The sequence below is a fragment of the Oryzias melastigma genome, linkage group LG11 (assembly GCF_002922805.2).
Source record: "Oryzias melastigma strain HK-1 linkage group LG11, ASM292280v2, whole genome shotgun sequence".
Classification (NCBI taxonomy): Eukaryota; Metazoa; Chordata; class Actinopteri; order Beloniformes; family Adrianichthyidae; genus Oryzias; species Oryzias melastigma.
The window spans coordinates 15,526,275-15,543,282 of NC_050522.1; the positions used below are offsets into that span (position 1 = coordinate 15,526,275).

At 37.3% G+C, this 17,008-nt stretch overlaps 2 protein-coding genes across 2 annotated transcripts in view; one reads left to right on the forward strand and one right to left on the reverse strand.

Moving 5' to 3' along the window:
• adnp2b (ADNP homeobox 2b) overlaps window positions 1-17,008 on the reverse strand; it is a gene marked incomplete in the record, with an annotated part of 705,870 nt that overhangs the window by 126,490 nt on the left and 562,372 nt on the right.
• Window positions 1,340-17,008, forward strand: part of pag1 (phosphoprotein membrane anchor with glycosphingolipid microdomains 1) — a 55,312-nt gene continuing 39,643 nt past the window's right edge. The window contains exon 1 of the mRNA XM_024294606.2: window positions 1,340-1,619. The gene's annotated coding sequence lies outside the window, so the exon portion shown is untranslated. The remainder of the gene's footprint in view (window positions 1,620-17,008) is intronic.

The window sequence follows — 17,008 nt, forward strand, 5'->3', positions numbered from 1 at the left end:
ACTTTTTAAGACTATTAGTCAAAATGAGTTAATTTAATGTGGTAGGCTGCAAAAAGGTGAGTGTTTTTATATTGTAAAATGAGCACTTTCACAGCTCCTCACACTGTTGGCAAATTCAGCTGTAGGGGCTGTCGTCTATTCAGTGTTAATTATGGAGAGTTACTTGAGAGAATGAAGTGGGAAATATGGTGTGACTGAACACCCAGAGGGCTTCATGTTGAAAAAGCAGCAAATTCACTTTGGAGAGGATGTGTTCCTTCTGGAAACCATCGCATTGATTGCCAGGCAATTGCACTGTGTTGGTGCTGCCTTTATTACGTTCCCCCCATCAAGGTTGAGCCTGGGGAATTCACATGAATCACTGGAGGAATTAACGTCACAAAATAACAGTACCGCTCGGAAAATTGAGAGAAATGAATCTCAAACCAAAAAACAGCTCAGAAGTTATTGTTTTTCTCCAATTTATCAATTATGAAAGCAAATATCGAAGAGCTAATAGGACAGAAAAAAACGAAATTATTTTTTGTTGCGCTTCTTGGGTGGATATAATTTTGTTCCTACTTGTACAAATGGAGGAAGGATTTTTGTTTATATGAAAGTTTTCATGCTGCCTTACCAAAGAGAAACTCACAGTGGTTAGAGGGTGACAAACCTGAACACAAACAGCAAGAATTCAAATGATTAAACTCCTGGTTTTGCCTGTCATCCTAAATATACCAGATATATTTAAATATAGTCTATATCGCCATGCAGAAATGTCTGCAAGATGCACTATCGGTAGTCACATTGCCGCAATTAATAGTAGATAAGCTAAAATTAAGCATTTTTTTTTAGCATTAAAGGTAATTATTTTTTTAATGCATTTTTGTACGTTTTTGAGTTAAACATGCAAACTTTGAATTTAAGGTGCTCTGATGCAGAATATATGGGGATGATTGTCTGATAATAATTATGTCTAATAATGTAAAAAAGAGTTTTTGTTGACATTTTTGATACAAAAATCACTGCATTTCTTCTTCTTTTCCTTTCCAATTTTCCCTTCAGGGGTCACCACAGTTAATTCGCTTTCTTAATTATCACAAATGTTACTGTTAGCAACCACATATTTTTAAAAAAGCTTTACATGAGTCTATAGAATATTTTTGATATGTTTAAATAATTGTTTAAATATATGGTTCTCAGCATATTTAAAACAATTAAAAATAAAATATATATCGAATTTCTCCCCTAAATGGTTTAAAGTCTTCTCACATATGCAGTATTTTTAAATAATAAAGGACAAAAAAATAAAATGAAGTTAATATTCAACATATACTACATTTCCCATGATGCAGTGCGTCCCAGTTGTCTGGACACGCCTCCTCGCACCGGCGTCCGCCCGACCGGGCTGCAGTCTCTGCTGGCGGTCCAGCCACTGAGCAGAACAGCGGGAGCTGGAGTCCTCCGCGGCTGTCGTGTCCCTGGTGAACCGCATCACAGCCAAACCACATCATTCTCCTTCGCTCTTTTAATGTAGCGGAGAAAAACCAAACAAAACGTCAAACGCTCCTGAAGCAGGCGGAACCCACCAGAATCTAGCGGGCGAATGCTGGTTTGTTCGGGACCACCGCAGATTTCTGGTAAGCGTACCTCTCATATCGCTGCGCGCGCGGGGATAGAAGTGTCGGATTTTGGGGCAGTGCGGGGAAACTTCACGGGCAGAGTGTGCGCGCGCGTGCGTCCCTGTCGCAGCCTCGGTTGTGTTCGTGAATTGAAGAAACGGTGACAGAGACTTGTTGCCTCGTCTGAAGGACTTGGTGAGATTGAATCATTGCTGTTTTAATAATAATTTGCATTTTTGCATCCGCTTTTTAAACATATTACCGAATGTGCATTTAAGCTCAAAACCTTCCAGTCGTTGTTGTTTTTTATTTGCAGACGACATCAGTCAATTCTGTACATGCATTATTGCTTACAGTTACAGTACTTTTAATATGATCTTCTTTTATACAAAGTTGCAATTTTTTTCTTTAATCTGAAGACACGTCTCTAGAAAGTCTATATTCAAATCTACTTCCTTTTTTCTATTTTTTCTCTAAGCTTTGGACTTTTACTAAAATATAGCAACCCATCATGGCAATAAATAACCTTGAATCAGACTAGCCATACTTAACTATTAAAATTTCTGTTTAACCAGGAACAGTAAAAAAAAAAAAAAATCTACAATATTTTTATATATTCACTAGTAAACTAGCTAAATCTGTTTTGGGTTACTCGTTAACTAGTTACACTCAACTATAGTCACTTGTTAAACAGTATGTGGTCAATTGTCAATCTCATTAGTTAGATGTGTAAAAAGTCCACAAGTATTTTGCATTAAGTGGTTATGTGCAAAATACCAACAAGTTGATATTTTATTTGTGAGTTAATGACTATTTTATAGTAGCACATAATGTGGCACGAAACATATACCAGAGCTCATGATCACTCCTAAAAGATTCATTCCAAGTCTATAAAAAGTGGTTTATATTCTGACTTATGCATTCTGAAATTATTTTTTTGTACATACCTGTAACTCCTTTTTGTACTGAGCAAAGGTTCTTATAATTAATATGATTATGTTCAAGTTCAAAGCAGTTTTTTATGACTGATTTTTGACTTCTCAAAGTAAAGATCAATTTCATTCAATTTTCTTTAAAGCCATCCCAACTAATAAATACATTTGTTGTGCCTGTTTTGGGGCTCAGAGAAAGCAAGAAGTGTTCTAGTTAGAGGCAAAGGTCCATCAGTATAGTGTTGTTGGGTCGTAGATCCCACTTAGTTAATGAGTGTGACCAGATTGTCTCATTAGTTAATAAGAGCTAGAATGGTCGACCAGTCAATCTATTTGTGCTTGCTAATGAGAAACAGGGGAAAATGTTCTTGTAAGTTAATGTTGGAAAAATGTTGTAGAATGCTTTGTCCTGCACGATAAATAAAATACGATCAACATCACAATATTAGCATGTGCAATATGCATATCAGGGAAGATGGCATGAACTGTGGCTATCTTAAATCTTTACACACCCGCATAAACAAAGAAACCATTGTGTTTAAAAAAAAAAAAAAACAATCATACACTAGTAGTACTTACATAGTTCTTAATTAGTGTCCATATTAGTTTTAGCCAGTACTACAGAAAGACTCTTGTTCTTTGGTGTTTTTTTGCCCGACCTACAAGTCTTTACCTGTGTACTATTGAGATAATTTGTTATATAACTTAAATTGCTCATAATATTCATGCTCTTTCATTAAAAACAAACATTTACCATGATACATCGATGAGGTTTCGGCAACACTTTCTCACTCCCAAGTCGTCACATATTGACGGTTGGTTAAGGAGTCTTCCACGTCGCTTTTTGACGTTTTGGGTGTCCCCAACTTGTTTTTTGACATACTGGTTGTTCCCATTAAATCATGGATCCCCAAGCTCCAGGCCGCGAACCAGAACCAGTCCAGTATCGCAACACATAGCGCACTGGTACCCAAGCCAGTACTCTACCCTGGCACCGAACCAGATGTGGTATTGGGCGCGAACCGGATGCGAACCAGTACCAAGTTAAGGTTAGGGTACAGGTACTGGGTTAGGGTACAGGTACTTGGTTAGGCTCCTGGTACTGGACCAATCCCAAGGACCATCCGGTACTTCATCCCAAGGGTTGCAGACCCTTGATTTTACAAACAGCCAGCACGCCAAAAACCGACGAGTTGGGGGGATCCAGAGTGTCTAAAAGGGACGCGGGGGTGTCCTTAACTAAACATCCATATGTGACGACCTGGGGATGAGAATGTGTTGAGTTTGGGAGGCCTGGAGATCTTCCCACTATTAAAACTCACCTCTTCACTCACCTGTTTGGTCTCCTTTAACCGTGTAGCCCTTGTGCTATCCTAGTCATCTGGACCCCACAAGACAGCGCGCTGAACTTTTTTTTTCAAGGATTTCTTATCTTCACTGGTGTCCATGGTAGATATGAAATCTTATCAACCTTTATCATAGGAGGAATCCCACATCAATGTAGGGATGGGGTCATCTGGACCCCGTAATAGAGCACGAGGGTCAACAGCGAGGCACTAGCTCCACTATTTACCTAAGGATACAACGACTCACTTTTCCAACGATTCTGTTCAAACCTTGTTTCAGGGTCTTACTTTGCTCAGGTTTGATAAATGGTTTGTGTATTACAATAAAACAACAAAACAAAAAAAATCTGAAAATTCCTCCTTTTAATTTTTGATAGTAGGCAAGTAATGAAGAAAAACCTTTTGGTTGGCCCACACTAAGCCTGGTGTAATGTATTAAAGCAATAAATAATAAACTCTTGTTGTTTGACCTTTTCAACATAAACATAGTGGTATCCAGTAGGGATGAAACGATTCGCTTTCCTCACGGTTCGGTTCAATAGCGGTACATACAGTTCCGTTTTGTAACCTCCCTAGTGTTTTTACATTCTTTCGACTACTGTAGCTATTCATCTTTTATACAATTAACATAATTCCAGCAGATTCTGAATCTGAAGTGCAACACTTTACATATGCAATTGCATAAATGGTCGAAGAGTCACAGTAGGGCAAAAAAGGTGTTATTTAGTTGCCACCGGTGATATCTCTGGTGTTAAAGAGTCAAATCCTCTGATCTGAAATGAGTGTAAACAGAGGATCACATTTGCTGCTTCTGCACGCAGAGATTCTCTCATGAAGACTGTCATTTTCACCTGCTAAAAAAGCTCACTCTACACACGCACACATGGCCAGACACATTCAAATGTCACCAAGAGAAAGCCCCCTCTTCCTTTTGTGTGTGGACGCGCTCACTCGTTGAATATGCTGGCAGACACCCCACAGCAGTCTGGCTGTCACACAAGTTGACATTCACTTCAGCAAACACAATTTGCACTCTGTTTCAGCTTCCTTTTGCATTCGCTGCTGCACTTCCTCGTACGACATGCTAAACATTAATGCTGCCTCCTCCTTTTGGCATCGATTCTTAATGAAAAACAGAGTCTGTGAATGACAGTCTTTGTCACAGAAGCTGGTAACAGTTTAGGTATTACCCTCCCATCCACACATTAGCCAGTCCGTGGTCAAATATTAGACAGCAGCAACAACAAATCTTATTTCATCCATCCTGGAAGTCAAATGATATGTAAAATCGTTGGTGCTGACATGTTTTCCATTCACATTTCATCTTCTAAAGAAAAGGTTTAAGCGTTTTACACGCGTGCCGCTCGATTCAAGGACGAACCGCGGCGACTTTGTTTGCTACTCAGTGTGTGGGGGCAAAAAGGCAAATGCTTTGGGACAGTTTTACCCACGCTGTGTTCTGTTAATGCCAGAATTTGGAATGGAGGAGAGGCTGACATGTGTTTCTGTTATGAAGGAGGAAATGAGGGATGAGGAACAAAAAAATCCCATTGCATATTATTAACCTATTTATAGAAATTTGTATGTTTTGGGGAAATGTTTGCATGCTTTTTAATAGTCTTAAAATAATAAAAAGTGCATTTTTTCTTAGTTTTTGTCCATTTCTGGACACATTTTTGCTTTCTTTGTAATTTTTTGTCATAGTAAGACTCTGTTGGCAGTAATTTGTGCGACAAAAGCCATTTGTTGTGCATTCCGGAGGGGTGAGAATGAACAGCTGCCTGCGGTGCTTCACTCATTAAAACTGCACAGAATGCATCCAGAGAGCCCACTTGTGCTGCAGCGCTGGACCTGAAGGTCTTTGAAAGGATAAAGGGGCTTTGCCAGCATCATCACAGGTTGTCAGGATGTCATAGAACAGACTGCACACATGCAAAAAGCACACAAGAAAAAATAAAGGATGATGGTGTGTTTGACTGTGCTTGGAATCTCCTGAGATCTACGCATCTCTGGGGAATTGAAATCGACTGTGAGAGTTGGTGCATCGCTGGGACTAGCAAAGAGGTTTCCTTAAATGTCAGGCTGGTAGTGTGATCCAAAGGAGAAGTATTCAGAATAGCAAACAAAGTTAGAGTTTATCCTGTAGATTTCCTACTTTAACTTTATTTGATCCCTAAAACCTTAGGGAAATGTGGGATTTTCACATGAAAGGTGAGGTTTTGAAGTGAGGAAGCATTCGGTGAGACTTTCTCATTTAGATAAACTGTGTTATCTCGTTTGATTTCAACGCTTCATGTTTTGTTTTACAGCCGCGTACATTTCTGACAGTTTTAACTCACTTTTAACTGCAGGTTAGCTTTGATTTCCTAAAGGTTCGCTCTTTTGGTGCCAAGTGATGGTATTCTAATTTGCAGCATCTTTATGTTTTGGAGATTTTCTGCTTGTTATACAGATGTCTGAAACATGCAGGAGGTTTAAATAAAAAACAAGTATATATTGTAAACAAAAAATTAAAGAATATATATGACAAGAATGGGATTTCTTATATTTTGACTAATTTGACATCAGTATGAACGCTTAATGGAAGATATTCTATACTGAAATATACCAGACAGAAATTCTTACATTTGTATGACTGTATTTAAGATATAAGAAATGACTTTGATGGAATTTCAAATCAGAATTTCCAAGAATATTCTGTAGAAATTTCAGTTGATTTTATTTTTTTTCTCATTGCATATTTCTCATTCACCTTGACTTTTTAGTGTCTCACAGTACCGATTGGTTAAATTCTTTCCTTTTTTTCCTTTCTGTTTCATTAATCACAGGTTTTATGTTTACAGTAAGGCTTTTCTCTAAACTTTCAGGTAAGCTCAAAAGTGAATCAGGAAAATGGGATTCAAACTTAGGGATTCTATGATTCAGTTTCTCCACAATTTCGATTAAACCTCAATTTTTGGGTCATAGTTTTGTTTCAGTTCTATAAATGATTTATGTATTACTAAACAAAAGCAACACATTAGAGAAAAAAACATAGTTTTTAGCTTGTTACAATGAAGAAAAACCTTTCAGTTGGCTCATACTAAGCCTGGTGTAAAGTAATAAAACAAACAACAATAAATCCTTCTTAAATTTAGCACAATAAGATTCTTAATTAAACCAGTAACCTTAGTTAAGCTTTTTTTTAATTACCAATTTACATGTAATGTGTTAAAAAGCGTCATTAAGTTATTAAATTCATAATAAAGCAGTTGTGGAATTTGAACTTTGAGTTTATTGACAAGTAAATAAATGACATAAATGAGCATTACCATCCATCCATCCATCCATCCATCCGTCCACCTTTCCTTCTTTCCTTATTGCTTAAGAAACCCCTTTCACCACTCCATCCTGGATCCTAACCACATAACCTGCTGTTGATTTGACCGCGCAGAAATCAACAGCAATTTATAGTAAAACCGGCAAAAGCAGCTTCTTTAAATCTTCAGCAGACATGCAGAGAAAATGGAACAAAAGCTGCTCAAACTGTAAACGACTGGATCAGACCGGCATGCTTCCTGCTAATAAATGTGACTTTATTCCCAAAATTCAAGTAATAGCAACTATGACAAAAATCATGTTACCCTATTAATCTCACTGGGCCTTAATTATCTGTTACTATAAACCTATAGAAAAATTAACAAATAAACAAAGAAGCTACATTTGAATATTTCTGAAAACATAATAGAATTGTTTTTAAAATATCACAGTCCTCAAAGTGTTTCCTGCTGCATAAAATCAATAGGAGAACCATTTAATGAATCTTTTTAAGCTTTTTATTATGCAAATGGTTAGATGAAATAGCTTGCAGACGCTTTCTTTACTCTAGAAGCCTACAAATGTTCTTTACACAGTCTGCATTTAAATCTGCAGAACTCGTCTTTGTGTTTTCTGCTCGTGAAGATTAGAAGTCTCAGCGTGAGAGACAAACGGATTCAATCAGACAGCAGTGAAACGGCCGAGCCGGAGAAAACCTATTAGCGGCGGTTACGACAGATGAGGAAAATAAAATGTTAGAAGCTGTTTTTTTATGAGGGAAGATGAGATTGGTCTGTTCAGCTCGAGTCGGGTCATTACTGACACTCCTCTCCCCAACACGTTTGACTCATGTAAAATAGATTTTTCATTTGTGTCGCCCAGCAGAAAGGGCACTTGATCTGCTTTTGAATGAAATCGTGTTTGTTGGCATCATTGGAGCACCTCCAGTGTCTCCTCCTTGGAGGTGAGGAAACTTCCAAAGCAAGTTCCGAGCTAAGCTTTTCTCTGAAACACAAATCTACTAGGAAAGCTAAAAAAAAACCTGAAAAATGATTGATGGGCATTTCTTTTGCTTTCATTTCCATCCCCAGTGATTTGGTTACTCATCAACTTATTTAAAACAGAACTATCAGACTTCCTGAGCTAAGAATATTCCAGAAAATCAATGATGGGTCACATTAAAGAACCACATACTTTTCCTCTTCCTCAAAATAGGAAAATTATTTTCTTTTAAACAAATTCCTGCTAGAATTCCATTTGCAGCAGCTGATGTTAGAAAGTAGTATACATTCAGACTTTGTCGAAAAGGAAACAAGTCCAAATTCCTTGTCGGTGTGCGCCGATGTAGACGGCTCGTCACGCGCTGAATCAAACTCGTTCCTCCAGATGTTGGAATTTTGTCCGATCATGCCTGGAGATGCACACTACAGTCAGGTCTTGCACAAAAAATGTACACAACAGACAAACAGTTGTGTTGATCAAAATACTCGGACGTAAATAAATGCGTACTCTTGTTTAGATCTTTGTAGAGTCAAGCAGAGCTTTTCTTTACATTTATATAATTGGGGCAAAATAAGATTAATGTAGGAGAAGCGAGTGATCAGGAAGGACATTGAGTAGAAAAAAATGAATGAGATGATAAACATCGTGTGATTTGTTATCGTGGCTCAAAAATGTCTCACATGTGAGCAGGGGGCAGAGATGTGACAACCATGTGCATGTGGTGTGAGGTGAGGTAAGGCGGTGGGCTGCAGACGTGGGTGGTAGTGCACACACAGGCGCTGCAGGAGGGTGGGTGCTAGAATGCAAACCCTCAGGGGGGATCCTCATCTTGCACTGCAAGGACACTGCACACACATGCATTTGGATTGAACAAGTGCATACTAAGCAGAGGTGCAGTACAGTGTTCCATTGTTTATTGTGGGGGGTATGTTCTATATCCAGAGAAAGGTGAAATCTGTGAAGGAAGATTATGTTTAAGATGTTTAAGGCCATAAAACTCCTCACTACATTTTTGTCTTGTTTAAGCTCTTAAAGTTCAAACCATAAAAAAAAAGTCCAGTTTTTTTTTTTTTTTACAATCGATGCACAATTGTCAGTTTTTGTCAGTTCTTGCGTGATTGTTGATTTTTGATGGTCAGTGCACGATTGTCATTTATTGAGTTGATGTACTTTAGTCAATTTTTTTACAGTTGTAGCGTGATTGTCGATTTTTTAAAATCGACGCATGATTGTCATGTATAAACAGTCAATGCAAGACTGTCATTTTTTTACAGTCGATGCATAATTGTCGATTTCTTTTACAGCCGTTGCACGATTGTCGATTTTTGACAATCTATGCACGATTGTCATTTATAAACAGTCAATGCACGATAGATTTATTTTTTTTACAGTTGATGCGTGATTGTCAATTTTTAATCAATGCAAGATTGGCCATTTTTTTTTACAATCGATGCATGATTGTCGAATTTTTTTACAACCGTTGCACGATTGTCGATTTTTGACAAAGGATGCACGATTGTCATTTATTAACAGTCGATGCATGATAGTCTTTTTTTTTTTTTTTTTTTTTTTATACAGTCGATGCATGATTGTCAATTTTTAATCAATGCACTATTGTCAATTTTTTACAATTGATGCACAATTGTCGATTTTTGACAGTCTCTGCTGGTAAGCTGAGTGCACTCTGTACAGCAGACCAGTGTTGGTAGATAGTCATGGTTTTCCCACCCAAAACTAACCTACAAAACCGGCAGATGCCACAAAATAACTGCCCAAAAGGTTCATCTAACAGAAAGTTGGCAAACCGACCCCAAACCCACCCAAGTTATGTCCACCAGCAGAAAGCAATTTTTCCCCTCAATCATACCCTCATATTGTGTTCAGGTCAAAACTGACCCATTTTCAGATTTGAAATCAGTTCATTTTTGACTCAAACATAATATTAGGGTTAAAATCAAAACTGCACAATCTGGCAAAATTGCAGCAAACATGGCACGGAGAAGATTCATTAGTAAAATCAGCAGCCAATCAGAGGACAGGACACAGTGTGCTGTAAAGAGAAGGAAAAGAAAAGCCATGCAAATCTTTACTAAAGAAAGTCAGCAAAACAGCTAAAGGTCAACCGCAATATAGCAAGGGAACACTATTGTTCACACAAAAGGGTCTGAGCGCACATACTTGACAAAAACAGAAGTTTTTATTCCAAATATGGGTTTGTTGTGGCACTTCTCCCCACACATAATAATAATAAATAATGTATAATAATTATTCAGCAGCTGGCTGTCTAATGTAAGGAGGATGTTGCTCACAAAGTTGCTCAAACGGTGGATTCACGTTTATTATTATATTAAAAAAAGAATACTAGTTTTAGAGACCATTTTATTTTATTTATATTTAACTGTTGCACCTTAGAAGTCGGACAAGGATGAAGTTGATTTTTTTTTATTTTATTTTGATAATTGTGGATTGCTGGGAAAATCTAGATTATATTTTAATGGTTCCTACACAAAATCCAATAAAGTTTAAACCAGTTGCAGATATTTTACAGAGAATGAAGATAAACTTTATCCTTAGAAGTTAAGGGAAACTGGGGGCTAAAAAAAAAAACAATATCACGCCCACTACAACCCGTACAGTGTGGTTTGTGAAAATTTTGTCTATTAAACTGGTTTGTGGTCTGAAAAAAGTTTGGGATAACTGGTCTAATATATTCTGAGCAATCTTGTTTCATCTTTATGAGTGTTTTTAATGGCTGAATTAAGTTTTGGTTTTGCACCATTAATCATAGAAATGATAAAAGTGATCAAATTTAAGTAGTTTACAGAGTTGATGCTAACTTTGCCTTTCTGCGTACATGTGGATATAACCATACTATTATCAAACAAAAGAAAGTAAAACTAGAAGTGGGTTCCACAGACACACAAAAAAATCTTTACTAGATATAGACTTGTTGGGTTTAAATAGTCAGGCGGCAGAGATCATGTGCTCGGAGGGAAATAACTTTTCATGGACCGGTTATACTTGCAGCTGAATGGAGGGTCAGTGGGAACTGGTGAACACAAAGAAGTGCTTGTTGGTTGGTTGGCAGAGTAAATCTTTAACATTTATGTGTGTTCCTTGTTTGTAAGTGCAAAACCACAGCTGTAGCACACATAGAGGTGAGAACAATACGGTATGGTTTGCTGTCAGATGACCAATGAGATGGAGAACGCCTACAAGGGTTTTCTCATTTCACTTCACCTCTTTTTATTCCTTCCTATTCCAATTTGCTGTTCTTTCCCATTTCACCTCCTCCATGTACTCTTCATCTTCACTTTGTCTGTGTCACAGAGACCAAGCTCTCTTGACGTTTCCCTCTTAACTTGTCGGTTCTCCCTTCCTCTTTCAGGGTTTACATGCCAGTCGTGTTCCCTTTTCCCCCTGACGCCTTCATTTGTTTGCTTTCTCTTTGCTGTCAGGAGAGTTTTTAAAAACCACTGGACACCAATGCACACACGCATACACAAAGATGGTGAGTGGTGCTTACAATTCAAGCGTTCCTCCCTTTTCCCTTTTCCTAAGCAGGCTTATAATAGGAAATGCCCCTGCTATCTCGTTGGGTACCGGTGTATTAATTTAAGCCGTCGGCAAACAGTCCATTTAACCTTTGTCTAACAATAAACTCAAGTTACTTAGTCGGTGCCTGTTCAATTTCTCCATAAAAATTTGAAGTATTACATTTAGTGGAAAAGCACCAAAACCAGAAGCAAGAAATGTTGTAAGTTTAATACATCCAGTGACTGGATGGAATGTTCAACACTAATGTCAGTCGTCTGGTGTGTTCAACTAACAGACCAGTCAGCTGACTGCTGCCATATGTAGGGCTGGGTTTGAAAAGCAATCTTAACTTTAAAAATCTATTTCTAGTTGTAAATTTCTTTAAAAACACAATTAAAAAAAATCCCAGCTGCCATTTTTTACAGTAAAAAAAAACTACAGCTGCTGTTCTTTATTGCATAACATTGGACAAAACAGACAGGAAACCTTACTAATAATGATTTATTCTCATCATTTTCCAAAACAGAGAATAAAATCCCTAATGTGTTTTTATCTACTTAGTTTATTCATTCTATTGTAAACATATACTTCTCAAGTGTAGCCCATAGAAGTTTAAAAAGGGTTTTGAAGCACTGTTGAAATGATCAGGGATTTTTCACTCGCAAGAGCATATGTTTGCACTTTCCAAGAGTTTGTTAGCTTTCTTGCTAACGTAACAACAAATTTGCAGTTTCTACAAAACATGTTTCTCCTTCTTTCACCAGTGTGTCCATCTGTCTACTCACCACTACACTTTTTGAAGTTATTTATAGACTGAACCAAAGCTGCTCTGCAAGTTTCTGTTCCCTTGCCCGTTAGCACTTGTTGCTACATTTGTTAAAGTCCTGGGATGCAGCAGAACTTTCCACATTTCCACAGTAACTGAGTTGCAGTACAACCTGCAACGGTTTGCTTTGGATTCTTGTTTGATCTTATTCCGCTTGGGTAATATATAGTTTCTGTTCAATCAAATCTTCCAATCAATTCTTGAAAACAGGAGAGGCCACAGATGTAGTCAGTCCTCACTTTTCAGAAAACAATAGAGCATCTTTTAGGTATAGGAGTAAAATATACAGGTGCACACACTGAAACAATTTTTAAGACTAGTTGTAGTGGTGAAGTATTTAAATTGTTAGCAATAATAAGATGGGCAAAGCAGATTTACTTGCATAGCTCTTCTTATAAAGTAGAGTGTCATCTGCATACTACATAAATCTTGTTAGTGTACTCTATTGGACCTGAAGGGAGCATGTATTCTGTATGACATAGTAACTCTCAGATTTATGATCACCACTAGAAACAGCATAACCGCTACCTATAAGATGACCCAACTGTTACTATACTTCTGTTGAAAAAAATGTGGTCTACATTTTTAAAGACTGCACTTAGACTCAGAACTCTTCGATTATGTTTTTTTTGCTTTAAACGATAATTTTAATAGTTGAAAAAACAGAGCAAAACCATTTTTGTCCAAATAACTTATGACATTCCTCAATAATAATCAGATCTATCGGGGATCTCGTGTTACAGTGGGAACTTTGCCCGAGGACAATAGGGATAGGGTCTACCTATGCCATACGGGATAAAGAAAAAGAGTGGCATGTTGAATAAAATAATCCTGCTATTTTAAAATGGCAACTTTAAAAAAAGAGACATTTGCAAATCACATTCAAAGAATCCAAGCAAACCATGTTTTCTTTAAGAAAATTTCCAAAAAGGAAAAAAAAGTGACTTTTTTCCACAGAAGAGAGGGACTCTACTTTCATTTCACACATCATCAAAATCCTCATTAACCTTCTTTGTTTCTTCTTGTACTGTCAGCTTACAAACTGTAAGGAGCATGATGGATTCAACCAACTATCAGAACAATCGTAAAGCGTAAAAGTGTCATTTTTTTTTGAAAAGGCTAACCTTGGAATTAATGTATGTTCCGAAAGCATCAAAATCTGCCAAACTTGGTTTCTCGTGATTTCCTGAAAGTTTGACCATTTTAGAGTCATATTTCATGAACTCTACCAGCCGCAAGTCTTTGCAAAAGGTGCTCTACCACTAAAAGTATATAGTAATTAATGTTTATGTAAAGGCATAATCTCACTGCATTTTCATATATATTATAAAGAATAAAATATAATGTAGATTGTTTTGAGGTATTTTATTGTTCCTCTTTTTTTGTTTTGCAAAACTGCTAAAAGTCAATACATTTTACCAATAAACTTAATTGCATTTTGAGTCAAATCCCAAGTTCTGATTTCATCTCCTCTGTTTTGAATCATTTCATTTAGATGAGCTGAGCACTTTGTAAATGGATTTAACTCAATAAAGCTTGAGAAAAATCGTAAATACTACATTAATAAAGCAATCTAGCCATTCTCCAAAGAGGAGAATATTTCCTGCAAAACATTGACAAAAAACATAACTCTGTTTCTGATGCACTTAAATGTTAGCAATAATGGAAACAATCGGATTGAATTCATGTCTTGCCTCTGTGTATAATTATTTCTAGCTATTATACTGCTGGCACAGAGGAAATGGTTTACTCTGGAGATCGCCTTTAGTCTTACTGAAAATGTTTAGAGCTGGCAGCATATTTGTTAATGGACTTTGGGGCATTATTTCACCAGAGATCAACGTGTGTTTGAGGGGATGATGGGAAAGAGCAAAACAAACATTTCTCAAGTATGAATGCAGTCACGAGGCTTTCTAAGAGCTTCAAAAGTGTGCAATTAGGGACATTTAGACTTGTTATGATATCTGATGTATTCCCTGAATGGATTGTCTCTTGATCTTTGAGTCAATCAGCGAATTTGCTCTCTGCATTTTTCACTCTTCTTTTCTAGATGCACACTGAAGCCGAGCTCTTTGAATAAAGTGAGCCGCTTAAGTTTGACTCCATATAGAGTTAAAAAGTAAAAGAAAAATAAGAAAAAGTATAAAGTTAACAAAAAAAAGCAGTGTGACACAGATGGAGAACCCTGACTAAAAGAGTAAATGGAACTGGTGAAAGATGTTTGAGCCAAGTGGAGAGACAAAGAGCTGTTTGTTGAAGTAAACTGAGAGGACTTTCAGTTCCAGACACTTGGACCCTGATGTTCGTCTGTGATTGCCGTATAAAACAGAAAGGAATGTTGTCATTTGTTTGGTTAACATTACAACTATTTTCCTTTAGAATCGCAATAAAACTGATTTTGCTGACACGGGTTGTGTTCCATCGGCTGCAGTTTGACTTGAAATGCTTGTTTTTAAATATGAAATGTTCACATTTCTCCCAATGGCTGTAGGAATTATTCATTCTGGGTTTGGTTAAATCATCTCCTGCTTGGTTGTGTATCACAGAAAATTGTTTAGTCAGGAAAATATGCCAAATGCTGGCTTTGTTGCGTCTTTAACAAATCGGATAATTCCTTCACTTTCATAGTCAAAGATGTATTTTGGAGATCGCCCTTTATTTTGGCCTATAAAGCCTCATTTGGGCTGAGTGGTATGGTACGGTCTGGTACGACTTTTCCATTATAAAATGGACCCATTTAACAGTAATGAACCGAACCTCTTGGGGGCCCCCATCCATTGTAGATCCAAAGAAAAATGGAACGGGATGGTTGGGGCGGAGCCGCTGTCGCCACCTGCTGATTGGCAGAAAGTGATGACATTAGAAAGCAGCAGTATGGCGCCAAGCTAGTGATTCCATTTCAACAAACCGCTCAGTAGAAGCAAAGCTTAACTGAGTGGAAACGCTCGCCAGAATTAACTGGACTGTACCATACCGGACTTCTCAGTGGAAATGAAGCTGAAGTCACTCCAGAGTATAAGTTGCGGGCAGCCAAAAAAAAAAACTCATATTAAAGAAAAAAAAAATTCTAAAAATTGCACTTTTGGGAGAAATGTATTTAACACTATACAACAACAAGAACATTCATTTCATCATTTCATCTTTAAAAGGCAAACCTTAATAACAGAATAAATAAGAACAGTAGACTGAATATATACATGCTTCACTTTCGTAACACACTGATGCTTATTTACATGTATATACAGTAGCTTCATAAGACATTAGAATCTAGTATATCAGCACATATGAACAATTATTAAGATAATTGTAGTAAATTAATCTTTTTTTTTATCTGAATAATTTCACAAAATCCACTGAATTCGTCATCTTCTGTGTTGCTTTTGAGCAACTCCGCTGAGGCTGGCACTTCTTCTGCTTTGCTGTCAGTAGCAAATACTAATACACACACCTACAGTTTACTCTAGGGATTGTTAGTGGGAAAATAATGAACACAAGCCTATTTACTTGTTAAAGAAACACATGGAAATCTGCACCTGAAAATAAGTTGCACCCCTGGCCAAACTATGCAAAAAAAAATGCAACTTATACTCCAAAAATTAAACATTTTGTTTTAATCAAAACTTTTTCTTTGCAATGTGATAAAAGGGTTGTTTTCACTTAACCCCCCCCAACCCCCCAATAAATTAATTAATTAATTAATCAATCAATCAATAAAACAGTGAAATGGTGAAATGTCCATGCTCGTCTGGTCAAATAGCCAGACTTGGGTATACTGGTAACAAATCCTGATCATTAAACTTCCTGTCTGTACATTTTTTGTTTTCACAGAAGAATAGGATTTTTGACAGGAGGAAGAAATAAAAGAGGAAGATGAAAGCCATTTGCCTTCCAGCAACTGGAAAAGGAAGTTATCTAAGAGACGGGCTAAAGTAAAGAAAGAAATAGAAAAGATGAGAGCAGGAAAAATAACCGACGCTCAGCAGGGGGCGGCCGGCTGCAGAGCAGCAACTCCAAAAGAATTTAAAGCGAAACTATGACCCTTAACCACAAACGTTAAGGGACCGTGGAAGGAAGAAAATGGAGAGCAGAAGGGAGCAGTAAAGATTTGGAGCTGAAATGGGAGAAGGGGAAAGTTCAAAGACAAATATCAGAGCGAAGCTTGTGAACAAAGTGTCCTCCAGCTTTTTTGTTTTGCCTGTTGAGGAAGATTGCTTTGAATTGCAGTGAATTTGTAAAGTGAACTTGAAGTTCTGGCAGAAGGAACCGCGGGACAAGACTCGGTGAAGGAGAACAAGAAAGGAATGACTTCTTGCTGAGTGATTTAGCTTTTGAAGCACCTGAATAAATAAACCATTTTCAGCAGACCAAACGACTTGCTCTTCAGAGCAAATTTCAAAACCAGCTGATTTAGAACCAATTTAAAAAAGGAATTAGACAATATTTTTGTCAGATTTCTTTGGCAACACA